At 40.8% G+C, this 25,150-nt stretch overlaps 1 protein-coding gene across 1 annotated transcript in view; it reads right to left on the bottom strand.

Annotated features, from left to right (window-relative positions):
- The window catches only part of PIEZO2 (piezo type mechanosensitive ion channel component 2), a 1,150,823-nt gene that overhangs the window by 874,292 nt on the left and 251,381 nt on the right, over window positions 1-25,150 (bottom strand). The gene's annotated exons all lie outside the window — the stretch shown is intronic.

Raw genomic sequence — 25,150 nt, 5'->3', positions numbered from 1 at the left:
CTCTGAGTATTAAATATGCTAAAAAACCGTTGTCGATATCCAGTTTCCTGACTCCTTCTGCATGCTTCAGAAAGATGGAATTAGTATTATCTTTGTCTTATGAGATTTAGATGCACTTTTACAAGATTTGGTCATGTGACACACAAAGGTTATTGATTTTGTGACAAAATTAGCTTTATGAAGGCATCAATTTCTGTCCAATAAAATTAATTTAGGCTGGGGATTTCTGAAAGGCCAGAAGTGCTGGAGTTTCTACTCACCAGAGATTTATATTTGACTATTAAGGTGCACAGAGTAAATATTAATAGTATATTTGCATTTCAGCTATGTGGAGCAAAGATCTCTGCTAACATCGTCAAAGTCATTCAATGGGTACAGAAAATTGAATGCCATCTTCTGCAATTGAGGACACCTCTACTTGGGATATAGTTAAAGCAGATTTTCCGATAGCTCAATTCCAAGACCTAGATAATAAAATAGACTATGTAGATGTGGAAGAGCCCATTTTAACATTACCAAGGCATACCTTGCCATATATAGCTCTGTGGAGGAAACACAGCTATACATCAACTACCCTTTCATTCCAGTCTGAACCACTGCTTACAACTAGACACATAGGCAATTTTCTGCTTCAAGTTGAATTGTTTTCCAATTCAAAAACCAATAAACCTGTCATGTCAGAGTGGCACTCATTTTTTGACCTGAGTGATTTATGCAAATAACAGAGTTACTTGATGATGACAATTGTGACAAATGATAGAGATTTTCAAATCTCTAGGATCTCAGCCGTCTTGCAGGAACCTACAAAGCTAAAAAGTATTTAGAATTGATAAATTACTACTCTGCACAGGACCTGTCCATATTGTATTTACTGATCAGAGATTGATTACTTTAATTTTTAACTTATGATGTTAATTATATCTTGGTCTTCGGTGGGAAATGATCTTGCAAGATGTTTTCAAAGATTATCAATTTGGTGCAAGAAGGAGGAAAAAATGGGCAGAAGTCCCAACCCTACATTTGGTGAGGAACCATCTTGGTCTCTTTTAATGGAATGACACCCACAGAGTACAATGCTTGGGGGACTCACATTAAAATGGCATTTATAATCAGTGTGCTGGGTCAGTTGGATTTGTGTGGGAGCTGGTTGCACAGATATCTTTATGGCTATGCATACCAACTGCAAAGGAATTATTTCCTTAGGGATGCCAAAGATCTGAAATGGTTGGGAGAGGTGCAATTGAAAAGGAAACGCATCTTTAGTTCAGAATGGTTAACACGTAGCTAAATCTATGATCTGCATCTTGGAGCAGTACATTATTGGTATTAACAAGGCAGGCACAGATTAGCTTTAAAGATCTCAAGGGCAATCAAAACATGGAGCTATCCCCCAAAAACATTCAGGCTGTGTTCTAAAATAGGACTATGTCTTACTGTCTCCACAAGTTACCTCTATTTGGAGAGGTGTGGTAGTTTTCTTCTAACCAAAAGGGAATTCAAATATGCTTGCATGGTCTGAGGGAGCAATGCATCATGGTTCTAGGGATAGATATAAGTGCAGTAGGCTCTGCTTATGGTACTAATGATAATGTTACAAAGAAGGGCCATAATAATATTTTTCAGTGTTTCAATGAGCTAACTGGGAATACTCCTTTGCATTCCCAGGATTTTAGAATAGATTTCAATCTATTTACAGATTCCTGGGTAGACACCACCAATACACAACCTTTGATTAGAATGGTCAAATGTCATGAAAAAGTGTTTCAAATCATGGAAACATTTGAGAAACTTTGTAATATTCGGTATAATATTAACCACAATTTAGCAATTTGGCCTGAAAAGATCAAATATGAAGATGGAACTAAAATATCACATTTATTCTTTGAGCCACTAGAGATAGATTACATTGGTGTTTTCAACCAGGCTGAATTAGAGAGGCAATTTTGCTTCCTGTATGGAGAAGTGCCAAATTAATTTAAAAATAATAAACCATTGGTATCTGGCCCCATTTCAAAGCATTCTGATTGAATAGACAATAAAATGGCAGAGGAGTTAAGATTTATCAAGCTTCTCATGAAAAAGCAAATGGTCTACTATCACTTTGTCAACAAGTAGGCCCTTTCTAGACTCCCTGACTTCTAGCTCTGTCGGTTGTCTTCTTGTGATCATAAAGCAATGCCTCTGCATTGGAAAGGCCTGGATTGCTTAAAGAGAAGTTAGGAGGCAGTGTGTCTGGTTCATACAAACTTCTCCATTTTGTATTCTGTCTGCTAGGTGATCTGTATTATTGCATCAGCATCATGTCATCACCCAGAGTAGGACCTAAATTATACTGGTGTGAAAGTGTTAGCACCATGCGGGAATATTAACCTACCTATGCCATGCTAATATTATTCTTCAGAAATATCGCTTCAGCCCAATAGTTCTTGGGACCAAGAGTGGAATAGAAAATAGAGTATGTCTACCTTGTCTGTTGCTGGGAGGCTCATCTTTTCTGTAGGACGACATTCTAGGAGAATGGTCCAAACCTTCCAGTTTGAAATATTGTTTCATGGCTCTATATGGAGACAACTCCATAGACATATCTACCAGTATATCTTGGTCTAGGCACCAGGAACAACATGTTAGTCCATTGATGTACTTACCTCCTTGACCCTAACGGACTGGGAAACAGAATGTCTTCATTCAGAGGATGCTATTGCTCAGTTGACCACAAGAAAGAATTTCTAGTTAATAGGTGGTCTACAAGGGAGATTTTAGATACTTGTGTTGATTGTGGAAAGCATTCTAGACCATCTACCAAGAGAAAGGTTCCACTTGGACCAGTTCAGAGCAAACCTTCAACAAGAAATGCTTCAAATAGTATCTGTGTTTGAAACCTCCATGCCTGCTGGACTTTTTGTAGGCTCTGGCAGAGTGGTGTGACCCAGAAATATCCCCTCTAGGCTTTTACGCTTAAATATTTTATTAAACAACATGACTGGACAAGAACAATATAACAAGACACTCCACTGGTCAAACAATCAATTAGCATACTGGCAGAAAGAAAAATAATTCATTTTCATTGCCCAATAGACCACAATAAAAACCTTCAAAATCTATATGAACTTTAATACCATTGCACAACATAATCCAGCTATAGATTCAATGCTCTATGGGAAAATTAGGGAATGGACAACTAGGCAAGGGTAGAAAAGCAAAAAGGTAGTGTGTGCTAAATCAGGGGGTCACAGAAAAAGGAAAGAACTAAGAGAAATCAGGATGTGAAAATGAGGGTTGACTAAATTATTAAAACCTCTGATATGAAGTACGTACATCAACCCTCCAGTATCTCGAAGGACCACTATGCCTAACACAGGACTTGAGCAGTGATTGCAAGCCAATGTAGCCCTCCGCTTATTGTCAACAGTCACTCTTATATAACCTCATCAATGGATGTCCTCCTAAAAAACCTTAGCCTCTTAAGATAGGACAAATATGTAGGATATCTTGTTCCTCACCAGTTGTGCAAGATATTAAACAGAAGAGGTAACATCCAAGGATAACAATCTCTGTCTCACATTTTGCTGCTATTTTCACCTCCTTAATGATGGTGAACTAAGTTCAGGGAAAATCGATATGCTCATGCACCTCTGGGTGTTAAGTATCACTATAATTATTGCAAATCATTTTTGTCTGGAGGGCCATTCTGCCTAGTGGTAAGCTGGTAAGCTATTTTCACCAAAGTGATACTAGTATGCTCAGGCAGAGAGAGGTGCACTGACCAAATAGCTTTATTATCTCTGTCACGAGAATTCCATACCAGATACTAGGATAGCTCAGCACTATAAATGAGCCATGTGCTCCCCTTCAGACCATCAGCCAAATCTTCCACCAAAGGTGCCTCTCCGTAGTCTTTCTCTGCATTTTTCTTCCTCCAATTATTGTTTGACAAAGCATGGTGTGCATTATGCACACAAATCTCCACTGAAAACACAAACTGACTGTCTCAAGTGAACAGCAACAGCTGCAGAACTCAGAAACCCCAATTGGTTCACTAACTCTCTTTTTCCAATTTTCTGGGTTAATGTATGATTAAGTTACATCTTGCCCCTATCAGACTAAGAGCTGAAACATAACAGCTTTGATCCTCATTTGAAATATTTATATTCCCAGGCAAAGAATGAATTTTAGAGGTCTACTTCCATTAAGATCCCAAATGTGTACAGCACTGCGCAGGGTACTCTGGACTAATGGCTACTGGTTCTAAATTGCTTCTTGCCAATTTGCATTCCCAGGCCTAGGTTCCTTTATATTGCATCACAAAGACTCCCCGCTTCCCTTCAACCCTGAATTACATATAGAGGAACTTTCAGCCAATCCCAAACAAGAACTCGGCTCTGTGCCCACAATTGAGCAACTGACCTCTCTCCAGGCCATGTAATCAGGAGTCATTGTTGAGAAAAGTGCTAGTTTCGTAAAACACATAATAATCTTTGCAACCTACTCAACAATTTAAACTGCAAAATCATTTAACTAATTGCATTCTTTTGAGACAGGTCAGACAAGGTTTTTTGTCGAAAAGATGGCGGACTGAAGACGCCGCCCGGTGCAGCTCGAGTCCGTAGCTCCCTCGCCTTGATGAGTAACCGTCTGCTATACCCCCCTGACGAGGCCAGGCTGTTCTAAACCTTGAGAAACAACCGGCAACAAAATCTTTCCTGTACTACTTTTGCATTCACAGAACGGTGGTAATTACCTTCAGGAAAGCCGGTGTTTGCTAGTAGGAGAGCGGCGGATGCGGCTTCTGCTGCTGGGCGGATACGTCAGCCGGGACCTCTGTCCTGAGGCAGGCTGGGCTCGCTGGGCTCGCTGGTCGCTGCTCTCTTGGCTCGGCTCTTTGGGTCTGGGCCACGGCTCTGACCCCTACGTCTGGAGGATAGCTAGCGTCCCTGGCTCGGGCACACAAGGGAAATTCTGCACAGCACTGAACTCTACAGCGCATAAAATGGCTCAGAAGAACCCGCCGCGGGGAACACGGACCGTGAAAGGTGTCCCGGCTGCAACAGCGGAGAAGGCCAGCAGTCAAGGGAACGTCGTGGCCGCTGCGAGCAATGTAACGGCTAAAAAACAGAAGACTCCTGCGAAAACTCTAGGGAACGCACTACTAGGAGAAGGAGCCGGAGCAGGAGCGAGCTCGCAAAATCTACAGACGACGGGGAGACAGGATAAGGCTGCGCTTGTATCTGGTAAGCAGCAAATTATCCGACCTCCTTTGTTCACTGTGGCAGATAAAAATGTTTCTATAAAAACGAAAATGGCTACTGTAACCACTGCTTCCGCTGCCTCAGCAACTAATAGCAATAAGAATAACAAAACGGACACTATTGATCAAATAGGCAAAGATGCAAAAGATACAATAGAGAATGAGCAGATGAAGGACATTGTCAGTGATGAAAACTCTGAAAACCAGCCAGATATAAGCGGCGCTGATTTGAATAATGTACTAAATGTTATGAACTGTGAAACCTTGGAACCTGACATTAACACTCAGGTGGTTACGGTGCAAAACGTCCTTAAGGGTAACAAACTAAGTGGGCCCTCCTGCGACTTTCTCTTGGGGAATATGGAAAAAGTGGATGGGTCTAACAATGAATATGATGAACTGATCGATGAGGAAGAAAATGGTGGGGTGGACTCTTCCCTGGATGTTATGAAACAACTCGGTCGAAAAAAAGGAAGGGGTAAGGCCAAAAACAAATCAAAGAATAAGAAAAATACCAACCCCTCCACTCTTTCTACGGCTTTATCATATGCAAATACCAGAGGCAAACCTATCATAGACGAGAGCTCACTGCGGAAGTGGATTCAGGCCAAAGGGGGGGTCAAAACCATGGCCTTACGACTATCAGGAAATAGCTCCACGGGGTTGCTTATCCCCCCACAAGAAGATAATGACAATGCAATCTCTTCTAAATCCCTAAATCAATCGCTTGTGGATAGATCTTGGGGGGGAGATGCTCGCAGGAAGCGATTGGTGGTAGAGAAGAGACAAATGGAATTGCCCTCACTTACATTGCACACCCCACCCATCCTACAACAGCCGTTACGGTTGAGGAGAGTGGCCACTCCGATATGGACATGCATACTTCCTCAAATTTATCTCCTGAGACAGTCTCTTGCATGGATATACGGCCTGACACACCACTGTCGGAGAGTCCTTCTCTAGCCTTAATTTTGCATACTTTGACCGAACAGCGGCATGAAGCACAACAATACTTCTTACAGTTGAAAGAAGACAATACCAAAACGCAAAACTATTTACTTGAAGTTAACAGTAAAATGAGTAGTATAACCCAAGAGGTAGAAGAACTACAGCAGAGGGTTGTGCAAGTAGAAGAACAGTCAGCAAATACAGAACAAAAAAACGCCCATCATGATGAAGAGATCCGTGCTTTGCAATATAAAATTGAGGACATGGAAAATAGACAACGAAGGCAGAACCTTAGACTTTTCGGGATTCCAGAAGGGTCAGAAGGCTCAGACCCTCGTGGCTACATTGTTAAACTTTTTCAACGTGCTTTCCCGGATCTGACGGACTGGGATTGGGACTCCCAATTACAGAGAGTTCATAGACTGCCGCTAGTAAATAGAAACAAGGGAAATAAATTTCCCCGTCCTTTTTTGATTTTTTGGGGGAATTTTTTACTGAGGCAGGCGGTCGCTCTGAAAGCAAGACCTAACACCCCAATTGTCACAGAAGATGTAACTTTTTTTGTTAGGTCAGATCTCTGTAAGACTACAATGGAGAGACGATGGAATCTACGTCAATTAATTGATTCTTTTAAAGCAACAGGGGCACAGGTCTTTCTTCAGGAACCAGCCTGCTTAAAAGTCATCAAAGCAGGGCATAATGCATAAAGTGATAAGATGTTGATATTCTCTGAATTACAATGGTGTTTGATAAGGTGATGACAAATTGATATTGCATTTGGGGGGTTTAGACTGATACACTTAAGGGTGAAGGTGAGGGTCCTACGGATAGCTGCACCCACAGGAGGCTCCCCATCTAACGGCAGCAGGTGCATAAGGGGGGGTTTCCCTTTGGTACGGGGGGAGGACAGGGTAGGGGGGAGAGAGTGGGAGAGGGGTATGGAGGGGGAAAAAATAAAAAATGACATGACAAGTCTAAGTGAGAATAACTTGGCAGTTATAAGATTAGAAATTAATAGGAACGTTAGGAAAGGGATAGAGCTTTATGACTTTAATGACACCCGAAATGGCGTACTGTAGTTGCTTAGCTTGGAATGTGTCAGGCTTGAATAACAAGACTAAAAGAAGCTTAGTCTACGAGGAACTGAAAATGTATGATGCACATCTGGTCATGCTAACAGAAAGACATATTTGTTTTAAGGACAAAAAACTTCTGGGCCAACTGGGATATGAGATGGTAGTATGTACTACTTTAAATGCTCCAATATGTGGAGTGGCAATATTGAAGAAGAGACAAATGCGGGGAGAAGTGATTAAAACTGCAGCAGATAATGGGGGTCAATGGGCAATAGCGCAAATGCGGATAGAAAACTGTAACTACGTCTTCTGTGCTATTTATGGGTCAAATAGAGATGAACCACGCATATTTGATTGGTTGAATGTAGAATTATTATCCTGGGAGGGCAAACTTATCTTGATGGGGGACTTTAACTGTGTATTAAACTATGAAAAAGATGTGACGAAGAGAGGGATATTTCCACGCATGCGTAAAACGAGAGCTGCAATCCTGGAACTAGCAAAGATACACAAGGTGAAAGATATATGGCGCAGCCTTTATCCGGGCACACCAGGGTATACTTATTATTCATCCCCCCATAAACTTTGCTCTCGAATAGACTTGGCATGGGCTTCAGATGCACTAATGGACTCAGGACATATGGAGATCATTCCAAGAATATCTTCTGATCACAATCCTATCATATTTACATTTTGCTTAGCCCAAAGGCCAAAAGAAATACGACCCTTTACGTTCCCCAGATATTTATTAACTGATGTAGTTTTTGTAGCAGCTCTTAAGAAACACATAACGGAATTTATTGTAAACAATATCAATACTGCCACTCTTTTATCAGTATGGGATGCTTGTAAGGCCTCTATTAGGGGGCTTGCACAACAATATGTATTCAAACAAAATGCATTACGAAGCAAAGAATCTAAGGCAGCGACTGCTAATATTTTATTGATTGAGAATCAATTAGCTGACAATCTTAAAGCTGAGGTGCTGAGTAGATTAGATATTGCTCAATTGGAAAATAAACTTGTGACTTTACGTTCAATTATTAAAAGTTCACTTAGGGAAAAAACAGCCGTATAATACTCAAATATAAACTGTCTCAATATGAATGTGGAGATAGAGTAGAGAGGTTCTTGGCCTACAAAGTTGCCGACGATCGGGCAACGACTTTAAATAAATCCATAAGGGGTCCTAATGATATTCTATACTCACAGCCTGTACAAATTATGGAACAATTTGCCTCTTATTATGAAAATCTATACACTCCTGAGAGTAGGAATATGGAAGATCAGATAAATGATAAATTACCATTAAAACAATACTTAGATCAGGAAAACATCGACAAATTGGAAGAGAATTATACTTTAGCAGAATTACGCTTGGCAGTGTTTTCTCTTCCATCTAACAAAGCCGCAGGGGAAGATACACTTCCAATTGAACTATATAAAATTTGTGCAGATGAAATTTTGTCTTTTTTTAGTTTAGTAGTTAATTCAATTAGTGTTACAGGTACGGCCCGGACTCTTGGAAAACCGCCAAAATTATGTTCTTTTTGAAAAAAAAACCACCTACAGAATGCGGGTCTTACAGACCTATTTCTTTGATTAATGCTGACGCCAAGGCCTATTCTAAGCTGTTAGCAATGCGATTGGCACCCCTTATGCCATATTTAGTAAATGATCAACAACATGGCTTTGTAGTATGAAGGGATACTACTACCCATGTTAACATGGCCATTACTGCATTTGATGTGGCAGCAACTAATCTCACCCCACTCGGTATGATACTTCTAGACGTCGAAAAGGCGTTTGACCGAGTGGGTGGGATTATTTGTGGAGGGTCCTGAAGCAGTCCGGCATTAAAGAGCAGTTCCTTAGAAGCATACAGGCTCTATACAGGGATCCCAATGCTAAAATCAGCTATGCTGGGTCACTTTCATCAACGTTTGCAATCTTAAGGGGGACTCGGCAGGGGTGCCCGCTTTCACCCCTGCTCTTCGCTCTCTCTATGGAGCCTTTTATTAATGCCCTGCAAACTCAGGATAAGATCGTACCGATGCAACATGAAGATAAAATCCTTAAAATAACTGCATATGGGGACGATTTAGCTATTTACACCACTAATGTGGTGGATGCGCTACTCGGAATTACAGAGGAAGCTAAAAACTTCGGAGCTATCTCAGGTTATAAATTAAACATCAATAAAACACAAATTAACATGAATTATGAAGCTAACTTTGTAGTTCCAGGACTTTGTAAATCCGCAGTTTACTTGGGGGTAAAAATCTCTTCTAAGATCAATGAAATAAATATGTTAAACTATGATCCCTTACTAAAAGAGGTGACCACACTGCTTAAAAAATGGCATAAAATTCCACTTAACTTACTTGGCCGAATTAATCTGATTAAAATGAACATTTTGCCGAACTTTTTATATTTTTTTCGCTCTATTCCGTTGCGGGTTAACAATTTACTCTTTAAAAAATTAGATGGAATTTTTAGCAGTTTTATTTAGAGCTATAAAAAGGCCAGAAGGTCTATGTCCATACTAAAATTACCACTTGAAAGAGGGGGTCTGGATTTTCCGGACTTTAAAGTCTATTTTTTTGCATCCTTTTTCGGCCGGCTTCGTAGTCTGTTAGCTAAAAAACAATATTTTTTTTATCAGTTCATGCTTGGCACTAACTCAAAACAGTTCTTGGCAAGAGTTCAAGATCCTAACTATTTTAAGCGTGTAAAATTTAAGACCGCAAGAGATGCAGTACGTATTTGGAACTTGATTTTGACTTACTGTGATACTTCCTTTTTTCATACCGAGCTACCACTCTGAGACAACCCAGGGCTTCCTGATATCTTTAGTGATAAAACTGGGAGGGACTGGGCTAACTATGGAATTAAGACGCTAGGAGATCTATATGGTTCAGAGGGTTTCTTACAGTTTGCAACTTCACAAATTCTGCATAACCTGCCTGAAGTAATGATATACAAGTATCTTCAAATCAAGGACTATCTGATACGTAAAATGAAGTTGAAAAAAATAAATAGCTCAGACATCTGGAGTTACTTATATTCTACGAAAAAGAAGTCACTAATTAGTATGGGTTATAAATGTCTCAGCCAAAACAAATCGGAATACTGCCCTCGATTGGCGTCAAAATGGACCATTGATTTAGGAATCAAAGTGACACCCCAGAATGTCTCAACTGCTTTAGATAACATTAATAAACTAGTCCATTCTTCTAGCTTGAAACTACAACTATATAGGACGGTTAGTCAACTATATCATACTCCATTAAAAATATCCAAATGGTGACAAAATATTTTAAGTAGTGATCGTACAAAATGCCCTAAATGTGATCTGGTGGCAGCAGACCTCACACATATAATCTATTTGTGCCCCTTGCTTACTAAATACTGGCAAGAAATCAAAAATATCTTATTTCAAAAGCAGTTGATTAATACCTCAATCACTGCACCCTTGCTATTTCTATCTTTACACCCTATGGGCATTACAAATAGGAGTTGGCTAAGCATAGCTCTGTCCTGTGCTAGACTGGTTGTAGCTAGGGCTTGGATTTCGCAGAACCCTCCTCATACGATCGAGTAGTGGAATCTTTTACATGAAATTTATACTATGGAAAAGGCTCTGGCTAAGGGTAGAAGCTTAAAAGCTATTGCTAAATTTGAAAAGATTTTGGTTAATTTTTTGTAATTTATAGAGGATCTGGATAATGGAATTTCTTTTGTCTTACATGACACTATTGATTTTGACAAGAAATGTGATTTATGGTTTGTCAGTGATTTGTTTTTCTTTCTCTTTTTCATCTGTTGAACATTGATCTGTCCCTGTAATGAATGAAAATTAATCTCTTTCTTTGTATATATAAGAAAAATACTGCATTCTTGGATTTGCTTGTCAAAATAAAAAATTTACATTATTTTTTTTAAAAAGAGACAAGTCAGACATGTGTATGTATTGCGTCAACTATTGTAGGTTATTGATTGCGTTTGTAAGAGAGCAATTTGAGTTTGGTGAAATATTGTGGATTTTAAGTTTGTAGGATGTTTGTAGGTGTACCTTAGGGGTTTAGCATAGGGTAAATTGGTCTAGTTTAACTTTGGAGCAAAAGTATGCATTGGAAAAGTGTAAATTATTGTTTTTCATCTGAGAGTGCTATTTTCTTTTTAGACTTATTGATAATTATTGTTATGGTTTATGCTGAAACCATTAAAGATGTGTGTGGGTTTGTTTGGCACAATCTCACAACAGGGCAGCGAGATGTAAGACTGATTCTGTGTGAAGAGTTATCAAGAATATGGTATTCGTTGAGTAGCCATTGCTGTCCGTATTTATCCACACCAGTTTTAACTCATATCCTGATGTGTATGTTTATTTACTTTGGGTCACTGAAATAAAGAAGTTGTAGTTATTTCATGCCTTGATTTTTTTAACTAACACATCCACATTCACACTGCAATACCTGCATGATTTTAGTATGATAAGTTGCTATATAAACTAAAACAATATACTTGGATGAAAACTTTAGCCTTGTAAGCACACGTGCACCTTAAGAGCTATTTATGCTTCATTACAAAAACGAATTGATTCGGTCAATACACACAATTTTTGATAGACATAGCTGATAGCATGTAGATTTTTTTAAAAGAAGGCCAACGTTCTGTTTTTTCCAAATCTAAAAACAAATACCGACAAGGATACAGATTGTTTTCCGTCTGCACTGTAGTGCAAAAATGAGCAAAAACGGAAAACTCGGCCCTTTTTTGTTTTTTTATTAAATGCCTACGTTCTGCACAGAGCAAGCAGAGACATACCAGCAGAGAAGGGAATGCGTCCATGGTCCCTCGGCCTGCAAATGCATGTAAGTCTAAATGCTGGCCTCCTTAACACTCACTTATCTGCAGTGCCTGCACCGACTCTTAAAAGCCCTCTGGATGGGCCGCCTGCTAAATATTTAATGGGCAACATATGGCTCAATGACAAAATCCGTTGCTGCTGTTTAAACGTGAAGACAAGTGTCTCGGCACCTGACCTGACTTCGGTCTTCATCTTAGCTGACACACAAAAAAACACACAGGCCACTAAATGCATTTATTTTTCCCTAACGAGTCTAACCCACATTAACTGTCACAATCGCGCATAAACCCTCCGGTGAATAAGCATCAACATGAATAATTAAACACAACCTATCACTGTCTTATATAGAGTGCTTGTAAACAAACAGCTTTCTAACGTACGTTTAGCAGCAGCGTCAGCGGTTCCTGCTGGGTCTGGCTGTGCGCGTGCTGGGCAGCAACAAAGCCAGGCAGGGCATGGAATTGCCTCGGGGTGTCGGCCATTTTTTCTGGTCCCTTTGCCTTCCGCTCCTTCAATACCCCGGCGTGTGATGCGTTTCACTTTGAGTGTATTTTCAGTACATTAAAAAACATGATCACGACTGAAATGGGTTGCAGCAGGAAGCCGCGAAAGCCCTGAAACCGCAAGCAAAATATAATAACAGACATGCTTGCTACTGCATTACCCATGGGCAGTCAAGGTCTTTCTTCCTATAACCGGAATTCACCTGCCTTAAGGCATCCTTTTTAAGAGGCGTCTAAAATATGAAAGACACCTGGATGAAGTGCTTTATTTGTGCTGGTGGTTTCGGGTGGTGGTGGGTTCCCACACTCATTTTTGGGGATGAGAACTTATTTTTCATGATCAGATTCGAGCCAGAGAAAGGCAAAAAAGGTGAAAAGGGAGTGTAAAGGTGAAAGAAAAAGAGGGGTTAACAGTGAAAAGAGCCTGAAATAGTGAGGTAAAGAGACATGTAGTGTGGAGGAAGGAAGTGGTAAAAGGTGGCGTTAAGAGCAGGCAGTCTTGGTATTTGGCAACCATGGCATTCCGCAGCATTGAAGGGGCTCTTCTAGGAAAAACATTAGTCTCTTGAAATTATTTATTTATTAACACAGTAAGTAGTGCCAGGATTATCTACTTTCTTTTTTTTGCTTCAGAGGGTGAAAGGATCAATGCAGTGCATGGTGTCAGTCTAACAGAGTTCAGGCCCCTTAATATCCCGGGAGGTATTCTTCAAACATCAGATTTGTGCAAAACAATCCTGCATCCTCCCACTTTTTAGTAAGAGGTGAAAGAGGTCTCAATTATGAAGAAACAGAAAGAATGTCACCCTCACACTTCTATTTGCCTTTCATGCAGTTTGAAAATTCTCAACCCATGAGGATGTTTGCCTGTTTTTGAAAGTCATACAGCCAGATTCATCATCGGCATGTTTTGCGAGTCTGTAATAGCGAATAATAAGGAATCGCTATTACAGACTCACAAAACAGGATTCATGTAGGAATCGCAATATTTATTGCGATTCCTACAGCTTCCTTATTTGCGATTAGCTAACTGCTAATCGCAAATAAGGAATAACTCCCCATTCATTCCTATGGGCCTAAAGGCCCATAGGAATGAATGGAAGACATATCAATGTGCGAATCACTATTAGCGATTCGCATTTTGATTTTGCGATTTCAAGGGTGCAGGGGTGTCCAATGGACACCCTGTTGCACCCCTGAAATGTAAATGTAGCCTGATGTTGCGCACACACATGTCCAAAGGACATGTGTGTGTGTAAGATACCACTTAGAAAAATGCATTGAAGTGCATTTTTCTAAGTTTTCGCTATTTACCACGAAGTTACACTTCGCGGTAAATAGCGGCCAGAAATAGCGAATTCGCAAATAATAAATGGATGATGAATTGCATTTAAGGAATCTCAAATAGAGATTCCTTTAATGCAATTCCTCGCAAATATGCTATTTCGCAATTAGCGATTTTTGCATTTGGGATGATGAATCCCAAATGCAAAAATTGCGCTCGCAAAGGGCCAGATTCGCAGAATCCGGCCCTTTGCGAGCCGATTTTTCTTTCATGAATCTAGCTGATAGACACATTCCTTTTTATATATTTCCACACCCATCATTGATCTGGTATGAACACACTTCTATGAGGGCTACTCTACCTCCTTAGACAAAACATAATTTTAAAAGACATGCTCTCTAAATTCCTCATATACACACAGACTGAGGATCTAACTTTGACTTGAGCAGATGAGCGGCACGCACCAAAAATGGTCGAGATCATGTCTGTCCTATTAACAGTGCATCGATGTTAATGGTACTTTAATACATGCATATTTGGCAGATGGGCCTTTCTGCCAGACTCTAAAAAAGGTACTGAGCCCCCTTTGAATGCATGCATGCTATTCTCCCCAGCTAAACTCCAGCTGGACCACCACCTCCTCCTTGTGCCCTTGCTTATTTCCAAGACTATATTTTAAAAAGTGTATATCTTTGAAAGCTACATAAAAGGAAAATAGCTCCAGTTGATGGACAACCATCATGATTGACCAGGAACTGGATTTGGCACCACTTTGCAAGTCAGGGCTCTCAGCAGAAGAGCTCAGGCACTGCTAGGTCAAGTCTTTGATGGCCCTGAGACTTCTTAACAGGAGGCAAGCACGCACAAGCGACTGAGGAACCTTGAAGTAGGATATAGAGAGCAAAGTCCAGTCCTTTCACTTCCCGGATGGAAGCCTCATGTCAGTCCAACAAAGAAACAGGCAGAGTGGCTCTCCATCCTACAGCATCCAGCTCTTCTTCCTGGCAGAATCCTTAGTCCAGTAGTGTTCTCATTTTGGGGTGTCAGAGGTCCAATAGTTATACCCCTTTCTGCCTTTGGAGCAGGCAAACCTGAAAGGAAAGTCTTTGTATTGCATAAGACCCTGCCTTTACCTGACCTGGCTCCAGACACAATGCAGGGGAATGGAGACAGCTTTGTGTGAGGACAGGTACAGCCCTATTCAGGTGCCAGTGACAACTCCATCCACCACTATAGCTCAGTGATAGCCCACCATGTAATGCAAGGCACACCTCAGCTTCCTTTGTGTGACTGTCTAGAGTGAAGGCACAAGAGCCCAACTGTCAGCCAACCCAGACATACATTCTATTGACAGGCAGAGGCACAGAATGGTTAAGCAAGAAAATGTCCACTTTCTAAAAGAGGCATTTTAAACACACAATTTCAAATCCAATTTCATGAACTAGTAATCTAAGGGTACTGATGCAGAAGGAAGAGTGGAGAAAGTGTTCTTTTTAAAAACGGAGTGATCCAAGAATTAAGAGGCTAAATAGACAGTGCACACGTCTCCCATAAACTTGAAAGCATACAAAAGAATTGAACATGGCTTGCCAAAACATCTACCCAAACTTCCAAGGATCGAATTCCAGCCTATCTTAGATGTACAAAGAAGAAATATATTGGACTCTAAACCTAGCTCTAGTCAGCAAATTCCTAATCATACTAATGGCGTCTGTTATATATCAACAAGTGCACATCGTACATGCTTAGTGACAATTAATACATATTCATTGTCCATCTTTCTTGGAACCTTTCCATCGTAATCAGTTTTGTCACCATGATAGTCAAGACATTGAAGTAAAATTGTATGTCCCCTTTCTGAGCATAAACCTAAAAACGTTTGTGAATTCTTCAAATGAGTACATTTACTCTTCTGTGAGGGCGCAAATGTCTCAATGTAACTTTATATATTTCTTTGTGAATCAGGACCACCATTTCAGACCACATTTTTAATATAGCTAATGAAAAAGCTATTAATTTAGTTAGATAATAGGGACATGTTTAATACATATAGTAGGGACTTATTTGAAAGATGAGTTTCCTAAGTAAGGGGCTTCTTAGTTTAAAATTTTTGCTCTAATGCTTCCTCCTTTTTCCTGTATCTATCTTTTCTGTTTTGTTGGACTTCACTGAATACGTCTTTTTATACAGTAATGCAAATTCACCATCCCACTCAAATTACCCTGTGTATGTTATGTCTTCATCACAGTATTTCATGCAAAGATTTGGCCCAGAATTAACATAATTATAATGAAAGTGCATTAACTAGCCTCAGAATGTCTCCTGCTAAAAGGCTGTAGACAATGAAACTTAAGTCTTATTGACCCCTGCTCTGAGCACTCTACAGAGGGTGTCAAGCACTGTTAATCGCCCATTTCATGAGGGTGCGTGGAAGGGAAATTAAAAGCTTTTTGTAGGGAACAAACCTTTTGATACCAAGATCTCTAATTGCATCCAAAACACCTGCAGTACATACCGTTTTCTTTTCTTTTACTGTTTTTATATACCACAAACGTGGACCAAAAGCTCTAGAGTGTTTTACATGACCACCAGATTACTTTACATAGGGAGATTAAGTGGTTTGCCCAGAATCACAAAACTCAAACCTAGTTCGTCAGCAATGGGTTAGCTTCAGTGGGGATGTTTGGGGGTGTTACACCCCCTAATACATTTATTTTTAAAGATGCTTTCAGTTGGGAGATGTCAGTCGGATTGCACCAGCAATGTTTATATAAAGACAGATAAAAATGCACACAAACACATGACTGGGCTTAGGTCCGCTCGGCACTCCTTTGTAAACGTTGCTTAGTAACCGACGCACAGTGCGTCCTCGAGGAGACAGGCTTCACGTCGTTCCAGGCTACGCCTCCATCCCGATTGGCTAAGCTCACGGACAGCTCGCTTGGCGTTCATATCCAGATCGCTTTTTGCTACATCGCGGAGTTTCATCGCCTGCAATTTCCGTGCCCGGAATTGCACCGGTTTTTAAAGAATCACTTAGGCACTCCCATTGATAGGTTAAACCACTTTGTCACCTAGGCACCTTAATGAAAGATATGTGGTTGTTGGAACTTCACACCACATGGTCCTAAATGTCTCTTTTGATTTAGGTTGACCAACGGGCTACCCTCTGGAATAAATCACCTCCTGACCGATCCCCCTGTAAGTAACCTTGAGCGACTCTCATCATTGTTGACGTATTTTACAAGCATCTCTCTGATACCTATCCCTTTCCTTCCAGCCCCCCCCTGTCTTGATAAAGACCCGCCGCGACCACCAACTGGGGCGCAACCAGGGTCGAAACGTCGACGCTCCTACATTTGGCCAAGCTAACTCCAGGTATTTGGACACTAACCACTTGTCTTCCTTGGAATTTTTACTTGTATAATACTGGCCACAAAACGATAGAAAATACCTCGTTCTTGCTTCCCCCGGTCCCTTTCTCTGTGATTTTATTGTAAATAAATGTTTTGTATATAAATGTCACTATATGCATTGCACTTGTCACTCTAATCACCACAGTCACTACTCACGAATTTAATAAGTACCCGTCAGTAATGTAGTGGAATGAAGTAATTCCAATATATTGTCTTTTTCTTTTGTTTTTAATATATATAAAAACTTTACCTATCAGAGAGTTTTGCTTGTTGTGTGTTTTAGAGCTGTTTTTCAGCCTACCCTAAAGAGATTATTGTCAATACCCAACAGAACCACTTCTTGGTGGGGACAGCCAAATTGTATAAAGCCCTACCTGGGAACCTCCGCCACGCTGATTCAGGGACTTATTTCAAGAAAGCGCTGAAGACATAACTCATTAGGTCAGACTAAGGCACGGGACCAGTGCTTGGACCTCCTAGGTGCCTACTGCCTGCTGCTAGAGCGCCGGGACACCTCTGGTTGAGTTAGCTGTTCGCGCTTTATAAGTGTCAGTATTATTATTATTATTATATGTAATCCTGATTGTCAGAAAGTCTGACGCTTACCCCCCAATCTTACTGAGCAAGCTCCGCCACCTCCCTGTTTGTCAGTTCCGAAGTCAGAAGCTCCTGCTGCTAGACCACATCTCTTCCAGTGGAACACTCACTACCAGTTCGCTCTGTGACCCTTTTTCACATTCCCACTGAATTTAGAATGCAGGTAAAAAACAGAAGTTAGTGACAGCCCTCTACGCATTTTGATTGGCTGAGCTAGACTCAGCATTCCACACAGGGTGCTAATATGTGTTACAGTTCTCAGGGCAAAATATTTGACAGTACATCCTTTGTGAATGAAAGTGTTTACTCTTGGCCCTACTTGAAAGCAGTCTTCTCCAGAAAAATCTGCAATCTGGGTTCAACCATCTGGCTTTTTGACCTTGCCTGACACAAAATACTTTTTTATTTTCTTTGAATTACTATACTGCAACTAGATATGACTAGAAGCAATGTCGATGCACATGTTTGAAATTATGAAGCTTCTTGTGGGCTAGAAATGTGCAATCTTTCTAATCTCATATTTATGAATTCCCCTCTTTATTAAAAAGTGAAGGAAGGAAGGGGTATGTGAGCGTGAACACTGATCAAACACAAACTCTTGGAAATATACCATATGAATAATACATTACATCATTTCTGCACTCCTAAATGTCTTCAATATCGCAAATTAACAGCACCCAGCTCACCATTTTCGTCTTTTCTTTCTCCTAAAACTTGTCGTACCTTGTATGTGAGTGTGCTTTTGTAAACAAGAACCATTATACTGCATATATTCGGAATTCCCGAATCTTCAGAAGTATTTTCTGGTTTAAAATTGATTTTTTATATTAAAACCTACATATTTACTTCACTGTACATTTTTTTAACTTGTTCTTTCTCCAATTAACAATCAAGAAAGCACTTCACAAGCAGCTACATAAAAAGGAATTGAAAATGCGAAGCTAATAAGGAATAAACAAAACAGAACTGAAGAAGTATTTTTTCACACATCACAGTACATTTCACTCTCAGGTCAGTCTTTGTTTCTGGTAGAGAAGGAAAACTAAATATTAGAAACCACCCAAAAAATTATTGATCTAAAATGAACTCACTCTGCCTGACCGAACTGGCGTGACCCTCCATTTATTAGGCCCCGAATCTGCCAATTACACAGCCTTTTGACCTTATGTTATACAGATTCTATGAATATAGGGACTTCCAATCTTTCAAGTAATCAGGGACCAGACAATGCTACACAGTGTAGTCGTCATCTTGGTGCAAGTTACATTTGGCTGGTAACAGACGGTTTCTGCTGGGTCCATTTGCTGGCATACAGAGTTTGGGCATATTCTGCACTATAGTGTAAACAATTACAATTTAATTGTGTGTTGTCACTGGTGTATTCATTTGTTGTTTTTTTGTGCTTGACAGCGACTGTAAAATGTGTTTGATCTTTTATCTATTCATTAACCCTCCCTTGTATTTGTGGGTAGATGTTGAAACCTATTATGCTTCAATTGCTGTCAAGAGGGAATGATGTGCATTTGGTAGACTACAATCTGCAACAAGGAAGGGTTTCATTGACTGCCTCTATAACCGGATAGGTTAGAGTGAAACGTCCTTAAAACATAAAAAGGGGCCAAATAGAACCAATGAGAAAGTGTGAAATAAGGGCCCTTCTCCCAGTTTCCATATAACCACCATATTTGTATAACCCCCTAATCTACTCCCAAATCATCAGGTGACAGGTGTTAAGAGAGGGATTATGTCTCACGCAGAGGGCTTCCCCTTTGTCTACATCGATATTTGAGAATTTTAGAATAAAAGTCGTACTTCATGAGAACTGAATGTGTTAGGCTAAGTAAGGAGACGGGCATGGTTATCTATCATGAGCTTCCAGAGTATTAAACTACTGTGTTATGGCAGGCCCATTATCAGAACAAGTGCGGTTAAAGGAGTCTAAGAAATCTAATGAGATAAGGCTCAGTTTGAAAGCACACACCTTTTGTTGAGGTACAAGAAAGACGAAAAAAAAATTTTAAGCTCAATATCTGAAACTTTACATAAACTTCTTCAGGCTGTCGGTGGACAAAATAATTTCAACACAATAGGAGCGATTGTGAGAAACGTATTAGTTCATATCATAATACTACCATTGGTGTTCTGTAACTTCTGAAGTCTATTTGGATGTTTCACTGAAAGACCCATTAATGAAGCACTTCGGAACAAAGCTTTTAAGCCTATAATTGCTACAACAATGATAAAAGGAGCTATAAAAGTCAGGAAGATCCATCATTTTTGCAACTAGAACCATGTGTAGAAATTGAAGCGGCATGTATCAGGTGACACTTCCCTCATCTGGAGAGCTGATGGCGCATATGTTCCAAAAAGTTATGTTAAAACTGTTTAAATCGGTTATTTACAGTGTACTCAATATTCCGTGGGACAACAATAGGGATTTGAACTGCTGCCTGTCAGAATATTTTTTTCAATGATATCTTCACAAGCTTAAAGATGAAAACGTGTTTGTTTGACCACAAAATAATTTTAATATTGCATGAAATAATGCAAATAATGGTGCCCTCAATTTCCTCAAATTGATTCTTCATCTCAACCCTTCCAATAGTCATGTACTTTGTCAGCAGTAGGTGATGAGTTTAAATGTCAGGAGTGAGGATATCATTGGTTTAGAAGTAGTGGAAGACGAGGCAAGTGCTTCGGACTGGATTGAATAATAAAAGACAATCACAGTCTTCCTAATAACAAATTGCTTCTAGCAGCTGCCTGCTTCTCTGCATGCAGATTCCAGTTCACAAACAACTGTACAACAGCAAGGCCCAGCTAAGAGCATAAACAATTAGCTGACTTTCATGGTCTGGCCTCCCATGGGCACCAAAGCAGTGAGCGCAATCCACTGTTTTTCATTTTCAATGCCTACTATAACCCACTGGGTGGTGGGTCAGCCGCCATCCCATGCCAACAAGCCACTGAGTTCTCCATCAATGCAGGCCAAGAAGGGAGCTTACATACTGCTGCCTTAAATGGCATTTGCAGGGAAAACGAAATTATTGCTTTTCTAGCCTAAAATTGGGGATGGAGATGCAATTGAATACATTGATGCTCAAGCCTTGCATAAGGACCAGTATATATGGGAATGCATTGCAAGCAGGAGTCATCTTGTCCTACTCAGTGCATTTAACCATGCCTTTCAAGAGTTCTTGAGCAGGTCAGCTACAGCCACATATTCATGTGCATCCCTCTGTATGAGTGGCATATCAACAAACCTCCAAGTGCACTTGAATGCAGGGTGAAGATGAAGTTCCACATTTTAATGTTCACACATTTGTCTGTGCGCACATTCGTTTTGTGAATTTGCACATGTATCAAATTGTCAATTTTTCAATCTGCCCTTGCATAGATTGGATAAGGCCGTTTAACCTGACCACAATTTATACATGTCAAACATCATTGGCCCATATTCTAAGATGAGCCAAAGGTTTGCTAAGGTATCCTGATCTCCCATTTTGTCAGGCTGGCTTAAACCATAGCTTAGCCTGGAAGGCGATAATGCAGGTTTTCTGAAACAGTAATCATACTGCGAAAGAGTCAAAAGATGAAGAACTTAGGGGTCTATTAGGATGTAGGGCGGATCCGCCCTATATCCTACCCCGCCCGCCACCCATTTCCCCCCAGCCATATTAGTCCACCGGTTTTCCGCCAGTCGACCGGGCGGAAAAGGGGCTATATATGGAGGTGGTGTCTGCTAGACGCCGCCATCAATATTAGCATGGGACCGGGAAACAGCCTTTCCATGGCGGCGTTGCCGCCACTGAAAGGCATGACCGTTTTGCTTTCAGAGGCCCGTTGAAGGCCGCCAGGGTATTGGGGGTGCACATGGAGGGTACCTATGTTACTCCCTGCATTGTCATGGACATGGTGGCAGTCACCTTGTGCATGACGATGCACACAGTGCATTCCCGGCATTGTGGGGGGCGGTGCTGTGAGCACCGCCCGCCACAATGCTGGGAATGGAGGATGCCACCGTCATGGTGGTGGTGTCATCCTAATCGCTGGTGCGGGACCGCAAGGTGGCGGGCGGACGGACGAAAGTCCCCCCGCCATCCTGATAGGCCCCTTAGTGTCTGGAAAATTAGCAAACTAAAATAATGAGATAATGAATAACTACCACTAAAATATCATGAGTGAAAATTGAAGCAAACAGGAATAAAGTATGATTAACTATCCAATCCGAATTGATAAGCCCATTCAAGACAGGGGACGAAATATGTTTTAAATAAAAATCTAATTGCCATTATCGTATGATTTGGGACCAGGATTAAGAGCTAGTCTAATTGAAGGAGGAGCCTGAATGACACTTGTTAAAGATTGAGCTCTCTGTACCTTTGTGTCCTAAAATTAGCATAGTTTGAGGAGAAATATTCCAGCTAGCTGGGAAGGTTTAGTATCACACGCTAAATAGACCATTGTTGGGTTTTCCTGGACAGTTACAAACAGTTTAGCTGGTATTTCTGATATCTTGGAAGGGGGATCACCTAGTTTAGAGTGGCTTCCATATGTGATGACATTTTCGTTGGTAGTGCTTCCTGCAAAGGTCACCTGGTACAGCTTGTTCGTGGTCCTTCTCCGCTGCATCATGGAGAGCAAAAAGCGACCTTTGTATTAACCACATTTTAAGTAGGCATGGTGTAATATGTAGTGTACTATTCGGTGCCAACAAGGGATGCAGAAATTGCTGAATGAAAATGCAAGTTTAGAAACTCATTTCTGCTTTAGATGGTGTAATAAAACTCCTATTTGGAATCAAACTATGTTTAAAAAGGTATACCACAATGCAATATGTTTTATCAGTCAACTTAATATCTTAATTATGCATCCATGTGTCGTGATTAAGAACTGGATCTGAGGGTGAATAGTAACCTTATTTCTGCTAAACAATGATGGCAGCTACATCCGCTTACTTCTGCATGTTTCCACTCTATAACAATGGCGGGTGAAGTCAGCTTTTCCTACACCAGTAGGATCAGCTTTGGGTGCTTGTCATTTCTTGAATAATGGAGTCCAACTGTCCGTCAAATGAAGGCATGCTAGTATGTGAAAGACCACTATGGTGGTATTACTTTGAACTCCACAAATAGTACCCCTCACATGCTAGAGGAGTGTGTAGCAGACCTGAGTCCCTTGCTCACTTGGCCACTGGATTCAAGATAGCCTGGCCGATGAGGATTATGAATCCGAAACCGGTCCCAGGATGCTTGTTTCCGGTCCAGGGAAGACATGGCTTGGCAGTTCGGGGTGTACTGCTCCCATGAGGCACAAGGTCAGACTGATTTGCATATGGCCATGTCTGAACTGGGGTGGCTGAGTGAGCTAAAGAATGGTGATGGATTAAACCCAGATGAGTTGACTGGGGGTGAGTTTTTGATTTGCTCAAACGCTCCATCCATCATCCCCTTTTGTATCACTTTGTTCGCCCTAAGTTGGCAGGGTTTGCTCAGACGTGAGTCCCTTGCTCACTTGGCCACTGGATTCAAGATAGCCTGACTGATGAGGATTATGAATCCGAAACCGGTCCCAGGATGCTTGTTTCCGGTCCAGGGAAGACATGGCTTGGCAGTTCGGGCTGGACTGCTCCCATGAGGCACAGGGTCTGACTGATTTGCATATGGCCATGTCTGAACTGGGGTGGCTGAGTGAGCTAAAGAATGGTGATGGATTAAACCCAGATCAGTTGACTGGGGGTGAGTGTTTGATTTGCTCAAACGCTCCGCCCATCATCCCCTTTTGTATCGGAGTGTGCAGCATGCCAGGGAAACTTCTGATGTGAGTGATTGAAATTGAGCAACATTATATGACAGCAGTTGCATAGGCATGATAACATTTCTGTCACTGAGTTATCCTCTAAAATGTACCTAACCATTATTGGGGGAGTCCCCTCAGAGTAAAAAGGCCACCTTCAAGATAGATAACTTTAAATTTGGACAACCATCTTCTGATAATGAGGCAGGCGTGTCTCCTCTGCTACTCTGGATGCCAGACAATCAAGTCTCACAACTTTAGTTTCTAAAGTGAAGTACCTTTTATTTTCACATGTGCAAGTCTAGCTAAAGTATACCAGAGCCGGGTGTATCTATTGTTACAAGAGGGATTCAGAGGAAACAAAAACTTGATTATACAGAGAGCCTGGTGGCTTTCCATGAATATAATTAGTCTAGTATATACATTGGATGCCCACGTGGCTACAGATTGAAGACAAATTGCTAATTAATGGAGTTGTTAAAGAGAGAACATTGGGACAGATATGTGTTGGTGGGATATTTTTCAATGGAAGCTTGTGCTGTGGGCCTTTCCCGCCCACCACACAAGCTTCCATTGAAAAAAGGATGTTTCCGACCGCCCTATGGGCAGTTGCATCCAAATAATGAGGTCGGAACTGTCGACTTAAGGTCAGGCGGTTCCAGACAGGTACGGTGTCCGCCCTACTCGTAATTAGGCCCATTGTGTCTTCTTGGAGTGACAGAAGGTAGAAAGCTGAATGTTAAGCACAAAGTGGTGACTCAAAACCCCTTTCTTGTATCTAAATAAATTATCTGAAGTTTGTTATAATTTCCCTCGAAATAAGTGTTACTCCCCAAGCATAGGTACAATCTTGTAAAATTTGCCAGACCTTTAAAAGAGGTGAACTTGCATATTTTGATAACATTGACAGCAAATTATCAGTTTTCTAAAAAGTCCCTATTTAAAGGCATGGCAGTTTTCATTTATGGAATTGTCAAAATGTGCTCTACATGATTATAATTAACATATGAAAATATTGCTCCACAACATTCTAAGGTACACACCTACATTTCGAGCACGAATAACATTTTATTGTTGATTTTAGCATCAATGTCACAAGCCAGGATTTAGTCAATGGGAGCTGAATCATCGAAAATGACTCCATGACATAAATTCCTCAAAGCTGAAGGAGACTTCATTTCCATGAACAATGGATCTTCATTTCACTGTATTTAAAAGCCAGCCAGTATCTGAACAGCCAGGAAGTGCGTTTGGTGAGAGATGGAGTCAGTGAAATGCGCGCTTATGACTTGTGGTCATTCTCAAGTACAGCTGAATGTCATTGGCGGATTGCTGGAACTGTACGCTGTGTGACCAAATCACATAAACACAGTAGAGCAGCGAGGACACCATCTGATGTTAGAAACACCCT

This window comes from Lissotriton vulgaris, chromosome 4_1 (genome assembly GCF_964263255.1).
Source record: "Lissotriton vulgaris chromosome 4_1, aLisVul1.2, whole genome shotgun sequence".
Taxonomy (NCBI): Eukaryota; Metazoa; Chordata; class Amphibia; order Caudata; family Salamandridae; genus Lissotriton; species Lissotriton vulgaris.
This window is presented reverse-complemented; position numbering and strand designations above follow the sequence as displayed.